Source organism: Coffea arabica, chromosome 2e (assembly GCF_036785885.1).
Source record: "Coffea arabica cultivar ET-39 chromosome 2e, Coffea Arabica ET-39 HiFi, whole genome shotgun sequence".
In the NCBI taxonomy this organism is placed as follows: Eukaryota; Viridiplantae; Streptophyta; class Magnoliopsida; order Gentianales; family Rubiaceae; genus Coffea; species Coffea arabica.
Genome location: NC_092313.1, coordinates 89,937 through 102,489, shown reverse-complemented (window position 1 = coordinate 102,489; position 12,553 = coordinate 89,937).

The window sequence follows — 12,553 nt, the reverse complement described above, 5'->3', positions numbered from 1 at the left end:
TTTTTAAAGACAATTACGTTTGGATTAACTGCTATTGAAAAATAATTTTTTTTTTACTGCCTTATACTTTTTTTCTTACTTTTGTATTACTTTTGAATTAGCTTATAAAAACTCACACGATGTTTAACAAACACCTCCACGAAATTTTTAGAATTTTGTGACAAAAATTATACACTCAAATAAATTGAATAAAACCTTTTTGGATTAATAAAATGCGATGCAACGTTTGATAGGGATACGCGATCACTTTGCATGTCCGTAGTAAATAAACTAGTGGAATAGGTTCACAAATTTCCCTAATTATAGCTCGATTCCAAAGCATAACTATGACTAAAATCTAATGATAATGGTGATAATACATGTGATCGGCTATTACTCTTCAATTTTTATTCCAATTGGCAATTCCTTATGCCGATATATCAACTGGTTGTTGTCCCAAGACCTGTTGCCCGTCATGCAAATTATCAACCCAAGCTCCAGCCGCTTCTTGTTCATTAAAATATGCATAATTTGGAACGTGCTCTCGCATGAAGTTGTGCAAGGCACAACAAGCGAGGACAATGTTGTTCTGTGTTGCCACATATAATTCTGCATTGGTCCTTCCAATATCGAAAAGCGCTTTTTCAACACACCAAATGTCATTTCTATAATATTTTTTAACGATGCATGACCCCTATTGAAAAGGGTTTTAGTTGCACGTTCTTGCGGGGTCCCTCGTGCTTCTCTAAAAGGAGTCGTAAATTCTGGCATATTTGTGTATGCCGCATCCACTACATAATATTTGCCTGCGCAGTTTGAGAAGATATAGCTTTAAAAAAGTGGAGCTCACAATGGATTAATAAACTCAAGTTAGAGATAGGATTTATAATTTCGGGAATACAACTTCATAATTGAAGACAAACCTGGTGGTGGCATTGGAAATTCGGCATTGGGATCCAGTAGGGTATTACGTAGGATCTTAGAATCATGGGCACTACTTTCTCATCCTACTCTTACATAAGTGAATCTCATGTTATGGTCACAGCAAGTTAGGATATTTTGCGATAAACCGCCGTGCCTGTTTCGATAACGGTTTCTGTCTTCGGCTCTATACCATGCGAAAATGTTTGTTCAGTCAATAACTCCAACACAATCCTAGACAATTAGGGGGAAAGCAATGTATTTAGTAGGCATCAAGATAGCGCTGTATATGCAACCTAAGGAGTCTTATCCGGAACCACGGCCAGAACAGAGCACGACCCAATGATGCATGGCGTGATAATCTATGAGCCTTACACAATTCAGAACAGAGCCTTACTATGATACGTGCCATGATAATCTATAAGTCTGACCAAATCACGACCCAATCGAACAAGCGCTCGAAGGCAACGTTGAAAATAACGATCCACTGTCTCCAACGAATGTTGGAATCTCTCAGCTAAAACCCTATGACTTTCATTATGACTGAGGCACAAAAGGGCAATGGTAACTATGACGCCCCAAAAGAAGAAGAAAGAAAAATTTCTGGTGAGCAATGTTTTTAGAGAATCCGGCCACATATCCGACCAGTTATTGGCCGGATTGGCATGGTCATTTGAAAAAAAATTTGCAAAGCTTCTGCCTTGAATCCGGCCGACTATCTGGCCGGATTCTGTCGTCGTACAGTTTCCTTAGTGATTAAGTCTTTATCTTTTGACTTCATTTGGAGTTCAAAAGCCACTTTTCTTTCTTCTCCAAGCTGACCAAACTTCTTGGGAGCAAAACAAAGAGAGAAAACTCTATTTTTCTTTTTGATTTCTTTCACCAAATCTTGAGAGTTTTCTTCCAAGTGTTAAGATCTACTCCGATTAACTTCACATCTAAGGGGATAGCAAGCTAAGGGTGGAGAGTTTTGAGAAGAAAAGGGTTTTCTTTGTTTGTTTTTAAGGTGTTGGAAGGTATAATCATTAGAAACTTCTTTTATTCTTTAATCTTGTGGTTAAGTTGTTGGATGAGTTGATCTTGATTAATTTCACGAAAATTCTTATGATTTGGAAGTTGGGATGTTAAAGTTTCATATTAGTGATATTTTTAGACTTTATCTCAGTTATTTCATCTTTGATTTGACATGTATATGATTAGTAGAAGCTATGCTAATGTTAAGATGGAATTTCTAGCCCTTAATCGCAATTAGTGATGGTTATATGCCAAGGTTAGTTTAGAAGTGTAATTTCAGTCTTACCTTGTTTTTGGATTCAACTTGGACTACAAATTTCTCTATGTTTTAGACCTAACCAACTTTTGGACAAAATATGAAAGTTGTAGACATTTGAGTTAATTATCTACTTGCAAAATTCCAGATCGATTGGAGTACTGTAACATATGAAATGACCGAAATACCCTTGACTGCCTATAATCCCTGTTTCACGGACAGTTTTCCATTTTCTCTGAAATTTCGATTTTTGTCCATGAAAATGTATGATTCGGCTTTGGAGGTCTTCATAAGAAATGTAGACTTATGTTTTAGTTTCGTAATGCCATAAGATTCATCTCAATTTGATAAGTGTAGCTTCAATTGTGATTAAAATGCCAAAAGATGATAGGAACTTGACGATTTTAGAATTTCCTTTGCTTAACATGATATTTATGATCTAGGGCTTGGACTTAAACAAGGTACTGATTTATGATGGATGAGATTCATGAGCTGTGGTTGGTGAGTGATTCCACAACTATTTGCAAAGTTACTTTTCGAACTATTTCTTACATTGCTTACTCGATTACATATCATGAGTGCTTACATGTGTATCATGAAATGATTTGGCTCCAATGAGTTCTTGGGAAGTCTGGTGCTTAGAACCAACGTCTCCACCACTGTTTATTTGGAGCACCGATGGCTCCTTATTACTATTTGACTGTTACTGGATCTGTTTGAGCGTTGAAGGTCTAAGTACGATGATTTCACTGGCTCACAAAAGCAATAAACGTACATTTGATCACTGATTCATGACATTATCTAAATGCATTATTGTGAAACTGGTTGGATTACTGATTTTACTGGTCACTCGCTGAGCTTTAGCTCACCCCAAAAATATTTTTCTCTCCACAAGGCTCGAGGCAAAGGAAGCACTTGTATTAAGTTATTCGTGAGACTGGATGGAATATCTCTTGTACAGTTTGAATTTAGATTCATCTTGTGTAATAGTGGGAATTGTATGAATGTTTGGAATTGAAACGAATGTATGTATACGTTTCACGCTTGGGAACTAGTATTCGCTTCGCTTGTGACATGTAAATTCGTGGAGGAATTGATTTATTATTTGAGATGTGCCTTGTACGTTATTTGAACATGGTAGTGAGTGAGTGAATCTCGATGAGAGTTGGGCACGCGGTCCGCCGAACCATTTGATTTGCCTTGGGGGGAGATGGGACTGTCACAATAACAGACTCATGGATTCCTACCCTCTGTGTGGGATACGGCTCCCAATAACCCCGCGCGAGCAAGAGAACACACTTTTGTAGAAAGAGTGGAGCTTCCATGCGAAGGTTGTCAAATATTCTATCTCGATGCTCATTAATCAACTCCACCACCCCATTGTTCACCTGATTGTGCACCATCATGTATCCGTCGCCTCGTAAATAGGTTTAGAGATGGGTGAAACAGAGGCAGCGCCAAGAGCACAATCATGGCAAGGGTCAGCCCCAAATCGTCCTCATCAAATTTTTCAGAGGAGTCTCCCCCCTGGATATGATCTTCATTATCCATTAACGGATATGAAATGGCAAAAACGCTACTTGTATCTGTAACAACAAAATGGTGACGATACGGGTCAAAATACAGCTTAACTCATTCAACAAAAAATGATTAATCAGCTCTGCTAAAAGATATCCCATATAAAAAATAAGGAAAAAAGAAGTGCATTGATATCCCAAAAAATAGCATATCCAATATGGAAAGTATTAAATATCTCAGCCTATTTGCATTATTTAATACGTCCTCCTCAGAAACATTAAATAAACTGCCAGCTCAAGGTGTTGGGCAAATAATAGTGATGAATTGTGGAAAATCATTTCCAGTCAATAATAAAAGGCAACACCACACAATGCAAGGTTTGGATTACTACAATAAAATGACTCAGCAAACATAGAAAATAGAATCTGATTGCAAATGCTACTTGTCAAGCACAAACTAACAATCATAACAATAGGCAGCCTTAAGGATTCCCTCCTATCGAAACCAGAGACTAAAACGGGGGAGGAGAGGGTTCTTGAGGAGTCCAATCAGGCGGAAGGCAGCCTCAACGCTTCATAAATGCGATGCGATCGACATCCGATCCAGCTAAATCTCAAATAGCGTGCTCTTCAGGGTCCTTCAAAATCTCTGCCACTTTCATTTTTGCATTGTAGTCCACTCCAGCCACTTGATGAAGTTCTACCAAGGCAATATCATATGTTGATTTCTTTGAACTAGTCCCAAAATCATTCTTAGTCGGAGAGCTGATTGATACACTCATGCTACTAGTTTTCTTCCGACTAACTAGTAACTCAATGGTATTAAGGGCCTGAAAGTATCTATCAGTGATTGAACCAGATGCAGTGGCCATGAGGCTTTAGCTTGATGCGTCTCTAGACTTGCGCTTTCCTTTACCTTTTTTCCCTTTCTCTTTTTTCGACCCAACTATCTCCACCTCGGCATCTTTCTCCTCAGTCTCCAACCTGTCATTTCCCCGTGCACCTCGTGCTTAATTTTCCATTTCTAGCTTCTTAATAGAATTACGAGGGTCGTTCTCGAAACCTGCACTAAAATCTCCAATTGCACCTTGTTTGGCAAACACCTCTTCTAGTAAATGGTAGACAGTGCAATCATTTTAAAATTTGGTATATTTTGAGTTAACCTTACACAAAACAAGAAAAGTAGCCAATTAGTTCAATAAATTATTGAACATATGGAAAAACAGCAATGATAAACAAGTTTCAAGACCCAAAAACAGTATTTATACCTGCTCCATCTCTTTGCACCTGTCATCATCCATAAGGAAGGTATGATTTTAGCTATCCCAGCCCAATCATGTTCCCCTTTTCTTGAAGAAAATGTACAACTTGGTTAATTCATGCATTGCATTATATTTACTTCTTATACTATCGAAACTGAATGAGGTGTCGTATAAGGCATTCAACCCCCGTTGTATTTCAGTGATCACATAGCTAGAGATGTTATTCTCCCTAATTTCATTTGCCATATGCATGTTGACAAGGTGTTGGGCATAGGCAATTTCGTGCTCTTTAGAGAAATGAACACGCTCTGTAAACCTGCGCCTTTGTTTTCTCATTTTAATTTATAGATGGACACAATGCAGAAACATTAAATGAATGGTAATAGCCATCAAATGAATGAAAAGGCAGGGGAATGTATGATTTTCTAATTGAAAATAAATAGGAGGAGGAACTTTGGTTGCACCTTATAGTAGTTCGAAATGCATTGACTCAAATCGTTTTCTCCCCAAACAGATATAGACATACGAGTACTCTGGCAACCTACATGTGTCAAAACTGTAAACATCCAACAAAAAGATTCAGTTATAATTAAGTGAGTAGGCATTCAGCGCCATCATAATAAGTTCATTATACCTTTATAAGCACGTTTTGTAATAAGGGGCATGTAGGCTTAAATGCTGATGTGGGGTCTAATTGAATGATCTTAACCCAAATAAGGAATAGCAAGCCACGAAGTAGAAGGACAGACCAATTTGGAAATGTGTTGCAGAAGCGGAGGCTCAAAATACATGCAAATATCAACCGTCAGCCAACTACATAATATAAAATTGAGTAGTAGGGTCAAATAAGGCAAAATGTTTTGTTTCTACTTCATAAGTGTCGACACAGTCAAGGCATTGAATCAAAGAAAGTTAACAAGCAGCAAACACCATTAATTTAGCCCTATGAATAAAAAAACGTCACACAAAACTAAACCACCATCAATAAAGACAACTACAGGACATCTTAGAGGTGGACATTGGAGCTCCACAGAAGGGAAAAGTTCACAGTCAGGTCGCCCCTTTGACAAGGCCACAAACACCAATTATGTGACAAAACTACTCCATTGGTTCATTATGCACCGACAAACTGGTACACAATAGCTAACAAATTATCCCCAAATTATATTCATCTATAGGCAACCAATTGAGGATCCATTAGCGAATGAAAGATCAGAAACATTCTGCCCCATCAGCTTAACAAAGGCTGATGGCCTCATTCCAGCAAGGCGTGCTAAAAATTTTCGTGATACTAACCAACACAGCAACCAACAATTAAATTCGTAGATTGCTGAACAAGAACAACTAAAAACTAAATAGCAATTTCTCAATATATCAATATCTCATTTGGTTCATTATTGCAAAACGACTCCGTTTGTCTCCCCATGTACTGTGCACTCACATATTGTCCAATTAATGTCATTTCTGTAGTTCAACTACAAATATAGAGTGTTTCAAAAATTGCATATCCAAACGGAACCATCATTTTCTCAAAAAATCATTAATTTTTTTTTAGAGAAAAGGATTTTTTATGTTACAATTTATAATTTATTTCATTTTTATGTTGACTTTATACATGTTAGATATTCGGAAGAAATTAACGTGATATTCAATTTTATCCCTAAAACCTATATCAAGTTGTCATTTTGAGAAGGGCAAAATACAAGGGATCCCCTTGTAATTTCGTGAAAAGATACCTTACCCCCTATAGTTTAGAAACCTCCATATAAACATTCTAAACTTTATAACTAAAATGAAAATTGACCTATAACCGGATGTGCGACCTAGTGATAATAGGTATGCTAGATTCTTTTGAAAAAACCTAGAGTTTCATTCTCAATCTACCATTCAGTTGCTATATTGAAGTGACATATTAGGGCAGAAAAGATTTCAAACTATCAAAGAGTGAGAGGAAAAAGTGAGAAGAATTAAGAGAAAAATTGTAGGATGATTGACGAATTTTAGGGAGAATCGAAGTCACCATGTCCACTTCTGCAAATTTTGGAGGAGGCTTGACGAATCTACGGTATGAATGGTGTTGATGCTTCTGCAAGAAAAGAGTAAAAATCAAGATCGTGGAATCGAACAAACCCACAAAAGGTAGGCTGTACTACGTTTGTGAAGATGAATCCTGCTCCTGTTAAGCATGGTGCAATCCTGTAAGAAAGGATGGAATAGGTAATGAATGTACTAGTCAAAATCCAAAAACAAGAGTAGACAAAAGTTGTGGGTCTCTTCAAGAGTGAACAGTAATGAAGGTATGCTGGCTGTGAATAATTGTGAGATTTTGTTGGGGCTACATGCAAAGTTGAGCGCGGTTGAAGGCACTGTGGGGATGTTGAAAGTGATAATGATTTTGTCGTTTATAGTTTGTTGTTTATCTCTAGTTATTGCAACTTATAGTAATTTGGTTAGTGGAAACATATGATGTACCAGATAATGTAATGATTTTAGTTTTTGAAAAAATTTCAAATTTTGTCATGGTTTGTATTTCTTAATGAAAGAAAGATAATAACTATACAACCTGTTTACTTATGAACCTTTAGTAATTTGGATAGTCATGATATAATAACCACAATTCAGTATATGACATTACAAAAAAAGAGCAATAATGCCAATAATATCATTACAAATAACTAACAACGATCTCAATAATATTAAAGGATTAAAAAATTACATCACTTACAAAACATGTTAATCCATTATATATGGCATGACCAAAAGATAGCATACATGCCATTACAACTTATTTACATCGATATAAATCCTAAAAATAATATCCACAAATTTCTGATCCTAATTTTTTTTAGATCTTTTGGATCGAGAATTGGGATTTTATCACTAATTGCAGCAGTGATGCTTTGCTGAGATACTTGATGCACTGGTGCTTCTCTGGTTGAGGCTGAAGTAGAAGCTGTTGTTGCCCCTCGCTGGTTATTGCTTGCTCGAGCGTGCAATCAAATATAAAATTTACTGCTGGAAAAATTATCAAGAGTACATAGTGCTGAAAATTTTATGTAGTTAAATGTACCTTGTACAACTTGGATTTGGGATGAGGAGCTTTCTTACAAGTTTTCATATTATGGTTAGCTTTTAAATATTTCTTACAGTATACTGTCAACCCCTTTTTGAAAACTCTTTGTGGATCTCTCGGTTCATCAAGACCTCTTCTGCTAAATTTTTTAAGTCTCCCAAGTTGTTTCTTCACAAATGGTGGATTTAACAGCTGCATTACACTATCAATCTAGTGTTCTTTGGATGGAACAGCTCCAATGTTATAAGCATATGCCCTCAAGTATGTCTCTTTACTATAGCACTCATCAATATAGTTCTCAACCTTCATCCGCATGCTTAGGATGGCAAAAATAGCATGCACACATGGAATTTTAGTCAACTAGAATGCATCACATGAACAGCTTCTATGTTGCAAATTCACAACAGAGGTTTTGTTGAAACCATCTACATCAAATGTGTCAATACCATTAAATACAGCAATACAATGTCTACTGTTCTCTACACTTTTGGTTAGTTTCTCAACAATGTCTGGATAGAATTTGCCTCTATTTATCTCCATGCCTTGTCTCTTTAATGTCAATCATTGCATTAACTTTCTTCTAAAAAATTCAAGAAGAGTCATAATTGGCTCGTCTCTTACTTTTAAAATGTAGTTGTTGAAACTCTCATTCAGGTTGTTGGCTGAAATATCAGTCTTATTATTCCATAATGTGCTCTAGACCACAGGTGATATAGTAGCCTTTTTAATCAAGCAGCAGCAGTAAGGTTCTCTCTATTTTGTGGCTGAACTATCTCAAAAGCATTCAATATTCTCTTGAAATCATCAACATTAGTTGCTGATGCAGTAGCCCAAAACAATTCTCTCAATTCACTGTTTTTGAATTTTGCCTTAAAATTCTCAAACAGATGCTTAAGGTAAAATCTGTGTTCTACACCAGAAAATAGCTCCTCTTTAGCATGTACTAGGCCTTTTTGCCTGTTAGAAATGAAGGTATAAGGGACTACATTGCCCCTTTCAATATGAGTAGTCTGTTCCTTCAAAAATCAAGTCCAGCTGTTATAGTTTTCTGCTTCAACAATGGCAATGGTTATGGAAAATATATTATCATTCCTATCCCTTTTAAGTGCTACTAATAGCTGACCTCCAAAGGGACCCTTAAAAAAGCAACCATCTAGGCCAATGATTGGTCTACAACCTGCAAGAAAGCCCTTTTTAAGAGCACCTGAGCCATAGAACAGCCTTTGAAATGTTGCATTTTACTCAATAGACCTCTTGTCTATTTGTATTGCTATATTACTGTCTAAATTTGACTGTCTAACCGTGGCAGAATAATCCCACAGCCGTTCATATTGCTCCATATTACAATCTTTGATTGCCTCCTTGGCATTCCTCTTAGCTTTATATGTTTTTTTACTACTTATATTAACCATGAATTTTCTTCTGGCATCATTAATAATGCCATCCAGGTTACAATTAGGGTCATCTCGAACCTTCCTTTGAAACTTTCTATTCAGATAAGTTGAGGTTGCATGCTTGTTAATGTACTATCTGCCGCAATGATGCTCTCCCTTTAGTGTTTTGATCTGAAAAGTATCAGTCTCATTAACTCTAATTGCATGAATATTTCAAGAACATCCTTTTACACATTTGACAGTTATTCTCCAACTATCATTGTTGACATATAAAACTTCATATCCCTCTCTAATGTTCCATTCTACAAGTGCTTCTCTAAATTTTGTAAAATGAGTGAATTTCTTCCCAACCTTTAATTCAAATTTTGGCTTGTTAAACTCCACTGCAGCATTGAAATATAAGTAGTCAGACCCATTTTCATCACCAGAATATAGGAAGTATTCATCTGCAGTCATAGGTTCATTCCATTGTTCAGTGTCAAGGCCAATAGGTTGGTCTCCTCCATGCTGATGCTGTGCTGTGGACTCCTCACCTTCTGATTCCTAATGTTTTTGCTACTACTCATTCAAGTCATCAATTTGCTGATTTGTTTGAGGTACAGTTGAACCAGCAGTTGCAAAGATGTCCTCATCTTCTGCAAATTCTAAGTCCTTTCTTAACCAATCCGGATCAGCTTCTTCGTTTCCATCACTATGGTGCTGTTCTCTATTGACTTGATTTGGTTCTCTGTAAGAATTATCTTGTTGCTCTTCTCTATTGACAGTGTCTGCTTCTCTATCAAAGTTATCGTACTTTTCATATTCTACTGCACTTTGGTTCACTGAAGAAGCCTCTTGCTGGTTGTCGACAGCATCTATTCTGGTATTCTGTTAAAATAATTTCCTTACAGATTTTCTAGCTGTTCTCTTCACAGGTTGCACCACAGTTTGTTTATTCTTCACGAGAGTTTTACCACCCTTTCTGCTATTTTTCTTAGTTGTTTCGAAGGGATTTTGTGTGTCATCATTAGCTTCTACATCAGTTGTGCCATCTAAGTCATTTTCTTGCCCTCTTGTATCACCAACATATAGTTCAAAACCAGTCAAATCAACAGAATTTTGTGAAACTCCCGCACGATTTCTAGTCAGATCTGAATTGATTTCTGAAGAACTTTCATTATACAGTAAAGCAAGTGGACCATCTGATACGAAAGTCGCCAACCTTGTGAAGAAATTCGTAAGAGATTAGATTCAGAATTGACAAAAAGGTACCAAACTTGGAGCAGAAGACCTCAACCTGTTAATCACGTGGTTAATGAACCTTGGTATAAAGGTAATAGACGCCACAACCTAATGCGATTTTAGATTGATAAGTCATGAACACTTAAAAAAAACTCTAAGTTGTTCAAGAAGTCTTGGACAAAACCAAGAAAACTCTTGAATCTGATTGTATTATTGAATGAATAAAACATGACCATAGGTAGGCTATTTATAGCCTTACAAGTAAGAAACCTAATGTGAAACGGAAAAGGCTAAAACATGACAAACCTCCCTACATTTTAGGAGAACCAGAATCGGCTCTCAAGGCATGCAAGCTGGCCGAATTATTCCTCAATTTGAAATGACTAAACATAACTCCAAAGCAACTAAATAACCACTAAACATTACTATTGTTATTCTTGGTTTTGATGATCACAAAAGTTCGTTTATACTGACCAAGATTGATCAGGCCTGATGGAACAAGGAAAGCATATGTTTGATTGACTCCAGTCTACGATGCTTTGGATGTGGCAAACAAGATTGAAATAATATAAATGAATTTAGTCATTATTTTGTTCCGATCAAAGATACTGTCCTTTAAGTATGTCTAGTTGGTCATTCTTGGTACTTTGAAATGTTTATCTAACCTCTTTCAAATACAAGTGTTTCTGTCTATCCAAGAATCAGGTTCAAATATGTCATGAAATGCAAGACAACCAAAATGAGAAGCAAAAACAGGACAATCAGGTCGGACGGCCGAAAGGAAACTGTCGGACGTCCGGAAGGATCGGACGCATACCTCGGACGCATATCAACCAGATCGGACATCCGAAAAATTCCAAGATAACTTGCTAGCTCTCGGCCTACGATCGGACGCTGTGCTGTCGGACGATAAAAATCTCATCGGACGTCCGAACTTCAACTTGGCTATTTTCGGACGATTGGTTCGGACGATGATTTGATCGTCGGACGTCCGAAAGCCCCAACGGCTAGCTGACCCTTCATCTGCCTTCTATCCGTTGGAAGCTTTAATGAAGCTCATTTCTGTTCCCCTTTAAAAACAAACTGTTCTGAACGAAGGGAGGACTTTTGCACACTTTGTTTACAAGATCTCAAGAGATATTTTAGCTAGAAAATAGTCTCCAAAGCTAGATTTGTTTTAAAGTGGTGTGAATTTCTGGTGAGCATTTCTTTTGTGATTGAAAGGATCTTTAGTGTAGCTTTGTTGAGGGTTTTCTGAGTGATTGTAAAACTTCTTAGCTTGACTAAGTGAGGCTTAGGGCAAGGAGGAAGTGCTCCCTCCATTGTACATCTAGTTGATCGTCTTCCATCAAAGAGAAGTTGCTCTTCCTAGTGTGTGGTCTTCAAGTTTGAGGATAGCTTGGTAGACACTTGGTTTGATTCCCCAATTTACTTTTCTGTTTAATAAAATTCTCATTGCTTGTTTATACTTGTGTTTCTGATCAATATTGCTCTTGTCTTCTAATCCACTTGGTTGATCATTACTAGAAAAGAAGGAAATTTTAATTTAGCAAAAATTGCCTAAATCTGATTAAGATTTTGAATAACCCAATTCACCCCCCCTCTTGGTTGTCTTTGGGACTTACAACTATGGATTCGAGAGTAAGTGCTCGGCTAGGTTTTAGGTGTCACTCGTGATTCTCCTTCACTTGAACAACATGAACAACCTTCAAACCTTCATGCTCAAATCTCTCAATAACTTTGGGGACAATTTCTTGACTTTGTACATCTCGGACAAGCCCTTAAAGCTCCTCTTGCAGCCTCTTAGCTCGAGCTAGCTTAACCGGTCCTATAGGAACTCGAATATTGTCCGATGGCATATCTTGATTTGTATCACCATCATTTGTCACTTTTTCGAATAAGAGCTTGCCATCCGG